Raw genomic sequence first — 13,056 nt, 5'->3', positions numbered from 1 at the left:
TTGCTTTTAGCTTTAGGCCACCTTCACACCAGTATCTGTGAGAGATATATTGATAAATGGAAGAAGGCCAGCTGAGTGCCACACATGGAAGTGTTTATGTTGTGTAAGTGTTTCCTTGTTGTGGTGAGGATCACTGCAGCTAGATTTCTTGGAGATGATTTCTGAGTACAGTTTGAGTGACAAGTTACTCCAGACTGTACTCTCCGAAGTCTTTATGGATGCTCTAGAGTTGGCTCCCCCTGCCTTACATAGTCCTTTGATATATGTTATTCCCCTGCAATGAACCCTCTTGGCCTCCAGCCTCAAGCCACAGCATTCAATGCATGTCTTCAGTCTGAGGACACAAAAACACCAGCTGGATGGGCTGCAAAGTGATCCTGTGATTATTTTAATGAAATTGAATTGGGAAAAAAACAAAAAAAAACAACAACAAACAAACAAACAAACAAACAAAAAAAACACCACAGAAAGGATAATCATAGTGTCTTAAAACCCAGTAAATTCCCCATGGGGCATAAAGAGACCCAGGGTCAACTGCTACAAAGCATGAATGTAGTCAGTCTGCTTTAGAAGTTGTTTAGAACAGAGTTGCAAGTATGAAGGACAGTTTGCAAGTTCTGGGCTGAGAACCATTTCAATTCAGTAATAGACAAATTGACTCAATTTTTGAAATTGCACTGTAATATGCAGTTCTCATTGTGGTCTGCCCATGTGACATCCCTGGACTGAGCTGAGTGAAGGTCAAGAGAAGACACCAATAAGAATAAATGTCTTCAGTCTGTCAGCTGACCATTGTGCAAGAAATGACAAAGTTGTGCTATGTAAATAGAAGGTGGTAAAGTCAAGTCTTTATACAGATGAGACAAAGAAGACAGAAAATATAAGATAATTTCTTCATAGAATTAAAAAGTTGAGAAGGTTTTTTGAGGTAAAGACAAGAAGTCTGAATTTTATTCCCCAGGTCTCTGTATTAATTTGCATTCCTAAAAATAGGCATTTCAGAACATAGATTTGGCCTGCTGAAGTGGAGCTATTAGTCAATCCCATCTAGTATTCAGCCTGGGTAGTAACAAGTAGCACATGGTGATAAAATGAAATTTCAGACAGAAACGTGCTGTCCTTACCCAATTAGGCATTGCTACACATGATACATTCCTTCCTAGTTCTCATTACTCATGACTTTATGCCTTCGTGTATCAGGCTGATTTAGCCTTATCTCCTGCAAAGCTATATATAGTTGATGTTGTAAAATCTGTCAGTAAAGTTGGTTTGTTTTTTTGTTTGTTTGTCTTTTGTACTCTCTAATCATATGTTGCTTGTAGTGGCTAAGACCAGTGGAATTTTTTCTACTGTGATATCCTAAAAATACCATGGAAAGCCTTGACTGTCCAAATAGCCTCTTAGAAACTCTTGGAACAAGGTGTAGAGTTTGTTCCAAAGGTAAGTTGCAGTGCCATGATTGTGGCAAGTCAACTGGGAACAAAGCTGAGCAAATAAAGCTGCTGAGTGATTTATTGATCAGGTGAGAAGAATGAATATGTACCAGACCTCACGCACATCTGTGCCAAAAAATTCTGACTTCTCCACTGTGCATGGTCAAGAGAGTCCTTGCCCCATGTCATGTATCAGAGCAAACTGAGGGACATCAGCATCCAAAAGTAGCCAGCAGTTCCCTTTCTTTGTTGTGCCAAATAGATTTCTATAAGCTGGTCAACTATACTCCTTAATCTGGATTTATCCTAAGGGAACAGCAATGATAGCTGCTCTTCCATATTTTTTCCCTGACAACTCAAACGGCCTAGAATCAATATGAAGTGGCCTGCAGGCAGGAATGGATGGCGTTTGTTGGAAGGAAACACCACCTTAGTTTATTCCCTAGATACTATGCATCTTATTAAGACTGCAGATGTTTATAATGCTCAAGCGGTATAAATAACCTTAACAGTAGATGTCAGCTGCCTGTATTCTCAAATGGCAACTACAAAAGGACAATCCATGCAGTATCACGGCTGCCATCTCTTCAGAATGTACATCTTCAAAACAAATGGAAGAGACAGAAAAAAAGACAATAAATCCAACAAAAGGATCTTTTAAACTGTTTATCAATAGGAACATTGAATGAAGAAGCTGTAAGAAATAGTCATATCATCAGAGTGCCATAGGTTAAGGAAGAAAAGGGAAACACAACCAAGAAATTTGTAACTAACCTGTTTATTTCACAAAGTGATTTTCAGCATTTTTTTCCAGTTTTACTAAGTACTTTTTACCATCTCTGTCTCCTTCTGCTGTCAACTCTGTGAATCTTCCTAGTCTAAAACTGCCTCGTAGTCACTTTAAACTTGCACACTAAGTACATAAATCTTCTCAGCAAGTCACTATCCCTGGCAGCCCTCTAGCTTTGTCCAGAAGCTACCCATATTTATCACCATCTGACTGAAGAGTTATACTGCTCCCGAAGGAGCTCTTTGTTATTTGCAACACAGCTGTCATTCCTTCACTATCAGTGGATCCAAAGTGAGCAGCTAATTTCTCCTGATAGTGGTTCCAGGGGACCTAAATGGATGCATTTTTTCCAGAAGGGCTTTTTGCGGTACTTAACTAGGGAGTTCCCTTCCTGAAGCTGCTTGCAAATTTAGAATATTTTAGTAGCTCCTGTTTGCCTTTACTATCATATTTGGCATGAAGGCTAAAGTTGGTCACTATCAGATAATTCTGTCAGTGCAGTCTGCGGCCTCAATGTGTAGATAGACACAAACTTTGTGTCTCCAAAGCACATCATGGTGTAGCTCACAGGTCAGTAGGAATTAAGCAGTACTAGGAGTGCAAAGTTAGATATTTAACTTCTACTTAGCCCTTGTTTTGGAGTGCTTAAGTACAACGTCAGAAGTCTTAAATGCTCCAGTCTGCTACTACCTACAGGAGTGAGCAGCAAAATTCCCCAGGTTTGAAGAGAAATGCTCAGCTGACAGATTTAAGGCATTTGCTCTTGTTGGTTTCTTCTCTTGACCTTCACTCAGCTCAGTCCAGGGATGTAACATGGGCAGACCACCATAAATTAGCAGACGAGGCTAAGTACAGTATCATTTTAAACTTTTCCCTAGATTTCTCCCTTGTCGCTTTTTTTTCTATCCATGCAATAGTTTATTGTTTCCATAGGTACCTAAATGCATCTAAAAATCTTGCCCTGGTAGCAAGTAAAGGATTTATGTTCTTTTTCATTTGTATTTACTCACTTGAAAGCTCAAGTCCCACTTTTATCTATGGCTTTCAAGTGGATTATAAGATAAAATATTAACATTATGCAACAGTATGTGCAAATAGTAGTGATGGCCCATTCTCACTGCTCTATCTTTTCTATGAAGAGAAATGTTTACAGTTGTATGTTGTTGTACTTATATGGCTATCCCAGGACATATCTAGTCACTAGTGACTATGTGCAGAGTTGCCTGTCAAAACCCAATTGAACTGATAAAATGGCTTCATGGCCAACGAAAAGATAATCTTTGGCACTCTTCAGGCTTTTCTGACATGAGTTTGGAAGTACTTACTACAAACAGGTCTGTAACTAGGCGATGCAATTACAGATTTGTTCTTTTCTCTGTACTGCACCAAATATTTGTAGATCAGACTTTAAATTGAACTGGGGATTTTGTTCAGGTATATCTTTAATTTCTCTTTGCCATGCATTTGTATCTTCTTTTTCCTTTGCTAATGATATTCCATTGCCATTGTTTCAGTTGTTAATAGTATGTAATTGTTTCTCCATGATTACACAGTGTATTCCAGGAGCCACAGAGGATATATCTGCACTGATTACTATGCCATGTGTTACAAGTGTCATCTCCCCTGACTCTACAAAAACAGAAGAGCATCCTTGAGAAAGTGGGTTAAATATAGCCAGAGGCCAATAGAGATAAACACTGAAAATGACTTAGTCCAGGCACTTGGCCTTATTTGTCAGCAGTTCCTTCAAAAACTCTCTCCCTCTGTATGGTTGAGGCTGATGGCAACATGCCATCAGCAGCTGACTAACAGGGCACTTTGTCCAGAAACAGGGCGAGTGAGGTTATCAGGAGATAACTCAGCATCGTTGTCATTATTCACCCATCTTCCCTGGCTGGGTTGTCATGGAGTTACAGCATATGCTACACAAAATAACAATGTTATTTTAGGAGAACTATGCAATGAACTTCAGACCTCAGTCTACCAGGCACCCTACATGCTGACTGTGGGGATGCCAACTGTGGCATGTGGCATTGTCACTGAGGGAAATGTTGCAAGTTTATGCCTTACCATGTGATGATACACCTCTGCAGCACTGGCACAAGACATAGTCGTGAATGGTAGATAGTAGCTGAACGTTCTTATGCTGTATCTGTGGAAAATAGGCATTTCCCTGTGATGCGCTTGACTGACTTCACGTCATTCCTCTGGCAGGAGGGACAGAATTACAAAAGCTTTTTTTTCCTCTTTTTTTTTTTTTTTTTTTCCATGTGCCATAGCCAACAACGTTTTACATTACTACCCTGTAGCACAATTTCTAAAATTGGAATTTCCATTGCTTGGAAGGCTAAATGCTTTCTTTTTGGAAAGTCTCTGTCTGTTTCTTTTTCTTCTGCTTTTCTTCCTTACTTCTCCAAAACATATGTTTTTGATCTTTGAAGTTTATATGTGAGAAATCGCTGCTGGCAGAGATTTTTTCTTTGCAGTTTATCTCCCACTGTTCTGTTAAAAAAAAAAAAAAAAAAAAAAAAAAAAGGTGTGTGGGGGGTGGGGAAGGGTAGGAGAGATGGAGAGGGGGAAGAGGGGGATAAGAAAAAGAACAGGTATGTATTTACTGTAAGATGGAAAGGGGGGTGGGGGAGGCAACAGCAATACCTCCTCAATAAAAACCTCTTCAAATCATTTTTCCTTTTCCTTTTTTGTGCTTTGAGGTTCAATCTGGGAGCCACAGCACCAAAGCATTGTGAAAAAATTGTTTGTTCCCAGTATCTTCAGTTGGCTCTGGAAGGGCCAGTTCTAGGAAGTCTCCCAGGGAAGCTGCCTTTTATACCTCCACTCTAATTTTAGAGACAAGAGGAGAGGTTTGGATAATGTGAACATGCATTCACCTTACAAGAGGCTGCTGCAAACTGAACCTGGTGAAGCCTGAAGATCTGGATTTTAAATGAAGAGCTTTATAAACATTAGTCATTCCTCATTTCCCCATTTAAGGCATCTGTGACAGAATCAAGGTCTGAGTTGCTAGTTATGGGACAGATATTAGAAGTTATAAGAACTTGAGAATATAAACGGAAACAAAAGGCAAGGTCATCTCACTTTCTGTTTCTGCCAATGTTAGGAACTGAGTCTGATGTGTTTCAGGGATCTGACTGCTCCAAATGGTATTTAAGAAATACAACCAACAAAAATAGCTGCATTTTATGAATTAGTCTCCACATCTGTATTTATGAAAGACTTTGTTATCCTGGTCCCCCATTGTGGCTCCCCCATAGCCAGAGATCTTCGTCATGATCCTGGCTGGCCTCCCAGCGCCACCTACTTCCATCTGAGCTGGATGCCGCAGAATCCCACCCAAAGGAGTCCAGGCTCCCTTGGAACAATGAGCAATTCTTGGGAGACGCCACTGGAACGCTGTTGCTGTGGTACAGGAAGGTTGATAACATCTCTCAAGCCACAGCAGCCCTTTGTGTCAGCAGACACAAGTGGGATGTTCCTTCTTAAGCTTTCCAGAGCCAGAGGAAGTGGGCCTTGAAACACAATGCTCATTGAAATTGGCTTTCATCTGGAGGCTTTTGCGGCGTAAGCGCCACGCGGTGATGTGCTTTCCATCTGCAGCCTAGTCCTCCTGATGCATTTCCTTTGTTTGTTCCAGAGGGATGGATGGCAGCACCTTAATGCAGACACACATTGTACTAGCTGGTAGGCATTATTCTGGACATCGGAAATCAGAAGTCCTGAGCAACAGCAGTATCCTCAGCAGCCTCTGATGGAAGAGGACAACCTTTCAAGCTGCCTCCTCCTTCTTCCCTGTCCACAGTAATAGCATGCTCATTATAGAAGAGTTTAAAAGCATTTCACATAGAACACTGAACATGCTATGTGCTTTGTTGTTCAGAGTTTCTATGAAGAAATGCTACATATGACACCATTGTTTTACCATGCCTGTTGAAGACTGAATTATATAAGTAGAGTTGAGAAGGACATTGTCACTAAGAAATAGCCACTTCAGCCATTCACTAAAACACTGAAAACAAGCCACGTTGCCCAGCAGTGATTTTCTCATCATACCTATATGAATAGGACTTCTTCAGACTGTTTTTTTTTCAGGACTCCTGGTGGTTTGTAAAGCCTTGTAATTAATCAGAAGGAAGGCTGCTCAACAGAGATCTAAGCCAGGGCTTTTTGCAAGTCAGTGGATATCAGATAAGACAGCCATGTAGGCAAGTGTGGAATTGAGTGTGGTAGCATAAAGGATAAAACTTAATCATTCCTAAAGAGTAAATATTCTCATTGATCCCATGGAATAACTGATCTTTTCTGCTAGAAGGTACTATGGAATAAGGTAGAAATGTCTCTACTTATTTGGAAAATCCATACCAGAAATATTTCATGAAGGCTCAAAGTATAATGAGATGAGATTGGTAGGAAAAAACTGCAAGTAACCAGTCTTTCACAAACTAATTACTGAGCATTAGGCCTGATCCCAGCTAATGGATCACAAGTATGTTTTGGTCTCTGGGGATAGCTCCACTACTTAATCACCCTGAGAAGTTTATAGAGAGGGAGGAAAATGCCAGACCAAAAACTCATTGAGTTTATGTGGGGATGAGTGATATGTTGCATGGGAACAGAAAATTATTACTAAGAAAACCCACAACAAAACAGCATAATCACCTCACAATTCACTTTGAAAACAAAATCTAATCTGGAATATCCCCTCTATTCTGTGTACTCAGGCACCGTCGAAAAAGATCCTTACTACAATCTACCTCTCATGATTAAGTGCCACCCAGGTTAAAGAGAAAAGAATGCTGGTTTCTCATCACTTCTCCATCCAACCCAGACACTGTGAAGCTGGACTGGAGACTGGAGACAGGGGACACAGCAGGCAGGGTAGGTGTGGGAGGCATGTAGAAGGCCAGGTTGCCTGCCCCGTGATTAATGTTGGAGAAGAATCACTGGAATAAGAACTTTGGGCAAGGGCAGACTGAAAGAGAAATCACAACAAAGAATATAGAAAAAAAGAAAAAAAAAAAAAAAAAAGAAAAAATGAAACACTTTTTAAGTATCTGCAATTGTTTGTCAGAGCGGGTAGCAGGACACAGATTATAGAAATCAGGAAAGTATCGATTTCTTTAAACATTAATTAACTGTAGCAACTTATTCCAATAATTAAATACTTGATGATCTCTTGAGGTCCTTTCCAATCCTGTGATTCTGTGATTATGATGTTGCTGAAAGACTTCAGTGAGGTTAGGTCTGTGCTATTCTTAATGCTGTATGTGCATACAGTGCATGTTTGACAACGTAGGCTGTAGAAAAACCTATGCTAAGAGTACCTTTAAAGCTTCAGCCCAACGATCATCTTAAATGCTCTAGTGTTTGTTGAACAAACATGATGGTTGCTACCACGTAGACATACACATGCTATCAAGTTTACTGTGACATGTATTCATCTCATTTGTCCGTGGATGACATTCAGGTAGATTCAGGAACAATAGTGACTCACACAGGGAGGTTCAGGATGAACTGATGTACCTGTACTTGGACACGATGAATTCCCCTCTTCATCTGTTAACAGAAGAGCAATCCTGGCTGTAGCTGAGGCTATTCCCCTAGCCTTTAGTCAATTGAAGCTAGGTAAAATAAGTTTCAACTTCAGTGTCTTTCACCTGAAAAGCACTCATCCTAGAAATAGTATTAGTGCTGCTATGAACTGAAGGGAATATAATAGAAAACAAATCTACAGTTTGCCAAACTTCTTAGATGAAGACATCTCATTATAAATTATTTACTCCTGAAATTTGTGTTTAGAATTGATATTAGGAAGAAATTCTTTACTGTGAGGGTGGAGAGACAGTGGAACAGGTTGACCAGTGAAGTTGTGGATGCCCCTACCCTGGGGAACTGTTCAAGGCCGGGCTGGATGAGCAACCTGGTCTAGTGAGAGGTATTCCTGCCTACAGCAGGAGGGCTGGAACTAGATGATCTTAAAGGTTCCTTCCAACCCAAACCATTCTATAATTCCATTCTATGATTCTATGTACTGATTCCATACTACAGAAATAAAGGGAAATAAACTGAAAAAAAAACCAAAAAAAACAACACATGAAGAGTATGAAAAGTATGTTAGTATGACTATATCTTTTCAAACAGTATGTATCTCTAATTTAAGCACTGTTTAGAAAGCAATTGTGTCATTTTCAGAGTTGTCTAACCATTTTTTGGCATTTCCTGACTCTATACAGGAACTCGCTGTATTATTTTTCATTATTTTCAACACATCTTTGTAGAGAAAGCTGATAAATCCCAACTCCATTCTTCTATGAGTTAGTGCCTGGAAGATTTACACAGGCACAGCTTCAGTGTGTCTGAAACTGAAGGAAGTCAGCAGAATAAGATGAAATATCCTGTCAGTGATTTAAGGAAAGAAGATGGAGGTACATAACATTAGTTATCACATTTATTTATGTACTTCCAGTTTTAGCCATCTTCCTACGAGTTTGCCAGGACAAAACAGCTGTTTCTACTTGCTTTTACTTAATAAAATTCTTTAAATCATGTTGGAAATTATATCATTTAACAATCATAAATGAAAGCAGCTTATTAACCAAAAACCTGAACTGTCAAATACAGTACCAAAATTATAAACTTGATACCTCAACTTCTGATACTGTTTGTATTTCTCTTTTTCTACAGAGAACTGCCTACAGCTTTAGTCAGACAGTGTATTGAGAAAATTCATATTAGCTGGGTTCTATGATTCCTTGGTCATTTGTTTTCTTTAGCTGATATCAGTCTGAGTCACTTCATGTAAAATTCAGTGACTAAGGATTACATTTAATTAACATGGATCTCAGCTGCTTACCACACCGTTGCATCTTTGGTAGATGGCAAAAGCATTAGAGACTGTTAGGTAGCAGAAGGTCTGTAAAAGCACCACAGTGGGACAGATCAGTCACAGCATCTCTCAGTCACCCTAGGCCGGGCAGTGGTAAGTAAGCAGTGTCACACCAAATGGGGATGTCACTCAGTGAAGTGTGTCAGCATGACTACAGATTAAATATTGTAAACTTAAAGCAGCTTAAGTCCCTAGCTCCCTCCACAGATACATAAATCCAACACTAAAATCTGAAAAATGTTAGCTTTGCATGCCAAATTTTGCATGACAGTTGCATTCCTCTTTAGACTGTGAGTCCCAACAGCTGGGTGATGCTGCTGAGCAGAGGAGGCAGACACCAAGGAGAAGGCTTGCTCAGAGGACTGAAGCATGTCTGGCCAGGTGACTTGGCTCTGCAGCTTTGCTGTCCCCACGGCTGTCACTCTGGAAGAAAGTAGTAGAAGGAATTTCAACCATTTCAGTCTCCTCTCCTTTCTGTCCTTCTACTTTTTTCTCTGCTCAGTGCTCCCCCATGTTTTTGGAAAAGTTTTCCTGCTTGATTCAATAAGATTTATGGATATCTTCCTAATGTTCTCAGCTGGCCACTGTGTTTGTTCCTATCTTTTAGTCTTCATGTGTTCCAATTGCATTGCTTTAACAAAACTGATGGTGTGCAATTAAGCCTATAATTTTTGTTACGCTCCAAGAGACTGCTTTTGTGCCTCACTGTGCTCCCTGCATCCATACCCTTGAGTCAGAAGCTTTTCATCATAGTATGCCTTTGTTAAGGAGCTCGTCCTCAGACTGACAGACAGAGTGTTCCATTTAGCATTAAGTTGTTAGCATCTAACTCATCAGTAAAACCTTACTGCTGCAACATTAGGTTGGAGGGGAAATCAACATTAAAAGCATTGAGAATAAAAAACTCTGTTGTAAGTAGAGGTACCTGGGAATAAACCCATAGAGTCAGTAAGAAACAGCAGATGAATGCCAAAGCTGTTTAGTGGTGAACCTCACCCCAGAAGTGACCCTCAAGCCCTTACATCCCCTGGGAGCTGCAGCACAAGAACAGAACGGCCCCTCTGGCTCTGTGCCTGCGTGCTCCTGTGACGCACAGGAGAGGGATTGAAACAGTGAGAGTCCGAAGAGGCCTCGGGAGTTTTGCTTTTCATATGAAAAAAAAAAAAAAAAAAAAAAAAAGGACAGAAATAAATAGAGGCAGGGGTTTGGAGTCTCTAATCAGTAGTGATTGCTTCCTGTGCAGAAGTCAGCTGTTTCCATACAATAGCCAAGCTGTTCAGTCTCTAGGCTCCATCCCAAGGTCATCACTTTTCTATTGCTGTTCCCCACCCCCATGGAAAATTCCTGTGCTCTTTTATGTATATAAGGGTTTTTTTAACCTTGGAAAACTCTTGCCTGCCTCCTGCGGTTGTGGAAGTGTTCAGCACTAGGTGCTGACCTGAACTTGGCTTCTCAGGACTTGTCAGGGATTTTCCTTCTCTCCACTGCATCAGTGCCCAATGTGTCTCTTATCTCAACAACTTTTTAAGGCTTTTAAGCCCAATACTTATCTTCACCGTGTTATGTGAAGGATGAAAGCCAAGTTCAATTCTGACATACTTTTTTCCTACTTGCTCTTCTAGGAACTCACATGTCATTGCCCTCTGAGACAGTAAGAAATGAGGCCACATCAGTTCCTAGATATTGTTCCCTTATGAAATATTTATTTACACACACACACAACTTGTGCTGTTAAACTCACCTAGTGCAAAGACTATGCAAGGAATTGTTTTATCCTAAAAAGTTCTCAAGCTATCACTGTATTGATTTATTTTTAGATCTGCTAAGCAAAAATTCTAAATCTTCAGAATCCAGATACCCTGCAGAAAAATAGCTATATACTCATTCTGGGCAGATTCTCCATTTTCCCTGAATTCTTCCAAATGTCTTTCACAGGGGTAGACCTGACCTGTGCAACACTAAATAACTTCTAAAAACCTGTGTTATTTTTCTGTTGCTGCTGACATCGGTTGGGCAAGGAAGTTTACCTCCCTGCAGGTGTGATGCCACCCATAGTCCAGCCTAAGGCTTCCAACAGCTTTTAATGAATTCACTGAGAATTTTTGTAGGCTGTCACAGTTTACTTAGTGGAACTGAAAAAAAAAAAAAAAAAAAAAAAAAAATTGGATTTCAGGAAAGATCTATTTGCTGCCAAGGTGTTAGGAGTGCAAGGTGGGAGCTGCTTATTAACATACCAACACTAGGATCCCAGCATGTGAAACTGGCCCCTCAGGATGTTTGTCATCAGAATGATTATGGTCTCGCAGTGTTGCCTCTCATGTCATTTACTGCTAATGAAACAGCCGTGCTTCTCAGTCTGTGGCCGAAGTAAAATTAAGGACATCTCAGTAATTTAACATGCAACCATACAAGGAGGTCAAGTTAGATGAAAACTCGGGGTTTTATTGAATTACCTTCCCTCCCCCCCCCCCCTCCAATCTCCCCCAAAGTTTGGTTCCTACTGACTCTGAAGCAAGCAAGGCTGAGCCACAGCAGTGTCCTGCTCTGTGCCCAGATTTGGGTAGCGGGGGCACTAGCCTGCATAGAATCCTTTGAGCCTAGAAGATACCACTACTTGTAACTTGCCTTTTCATTTCTGTATAGGTGACTTTTTGGTGGTTTTTTGAGGTCATTCAGGGACACAGGAATCTGTTGTTCAGCTGTCAGCCAAGTTCATGAATATCTGTGCCTTTCAAATTCCTCCCAAGAAAGGTACGACCAGACTCTCTCACTGTTCTGCTGGGAATAATCTCTATTGAAATACTTTTGTTTGAAGGCTTCTTCTACATTCCCCGGGCTCTGATTCTTTCTTTTCCAGTACATTATTTCACTGTAATGGCTTCTCTGAGGCTATTTCTAGCTACTGAGTTGATTGTCATACTACCATTAGGCAAGATACCACAAAACCCCTCTCAGATGGCTGTGTCATTTGAAATCCTAAGTGACTAACTGCTTAATATAAAACCAGTGTACTACATAAAGGGAAGATAGTAATTTATTTATTTATAACCCTCTATGAATAGATTTTTTTAGAAACTTTTATAATCTGATACATATGTTGATTTGATTGTGGATCAGTACTTTGACATGTTAGTACAGCTTCCCAGTGACATGTAGAAACTGAAGCACAGAAAGCCCATAGAATTCTATATATGTCATTAGTAAACTGCCTTTTTACCCTTTCCCTGATGGCTGTCACTACAGCAATATGTCAAGTGGCAATGGGATTGTGCAATTATGTTGATACATTAGCATCTTATTCTACCACACAGAGCTTTAATTTAAAGACCCCTTTTCAGATGTTAAGGTGTTAACTACTGAGACCTTTGCCTTTTCAAGGATTCTATTTCATGTCTAATATTTACTGTCATGGTAAGATAAACTTGCACTTTCTTCTAAAAGTAATATTCTGTGTCATCACTGAATATCTGCACTAGTATAAGTTACTTGTTGCTGTTTTTGAGAAACTGTTAAGTCCTTGGTTGCCCACAATAAGGTCTAATACAGTATTCTCTGCAACCTCTACAGTAATGGCACAGAGAGTTACAGTTGTTAAAAATGCAGTCCTAGGGTTTCAGATAACAATGTCACAGCACTGCCTCTGGCACTGATTTTTTATGAGAAAAAAATAATGAATGTGCATACATAAGTGCTTCAGTGCAATAGCATAATTAAAAAGCATCCTGGAACTGGGTAAGACAGCAAGCAATACAATAAAAAATGCTACTGTAAATTCTTTGTTCTCTTTCACACTTAAAGAAAATTGAAAAGACAATGAAAGTGCTGCTCCTAACTTGCGCAATCTTATTCTAATTAGGCTTTTGGCCTGGACGCTTTGCTGTTCCACACAAGTATCACTCAGAAACCTGCCACGTGGACTGAGATGTACCTCT

The 13,056-nt window shown here is 40.0% G+C and overlaps 1 long non-coding RNA gene across 1 annotated transcript; it reads right to left on the bottom strand.

Annotated features, from left to right (window-relative positions):
• Nucleotides 1–11,106: 11,106 nt before the first annotated feature.
• On the bottom strand, nucleotides 11,107–11,485 carry LOC107311704 (uncharacterized). The gene is made up of 2 exons (XR_001554197.3): nucleotides 11,359–11,485; nucleotides 11,107–11,256 (listed from the first exon to the last, which is right to left on the bottom strand). It is a non-coding gene; the product is annotated as an uncharacterized LOC107311704 (long non-coding RNA).
• Nucleotides 11,486–13,056: the final 1,571 nt, after the last annotated feature.

The sequence above is a fragment of the Coturnix japonica genome, chromosome 3 (assembly GCF_054131305.1).
Source record: "Coturnix japonica strain WE chromosome 3, WE-NBRP24, whole genome shotgun sequence".
Lineage (NCBI taxonomy): Eukaryota > Metazoa > Chordata > Aves > Galliformes > Phasianidae > Coturnix > Coturnix japonica.
This window is presented reverse-complemented; position numbering and strand designations above follow the sequence as displayed.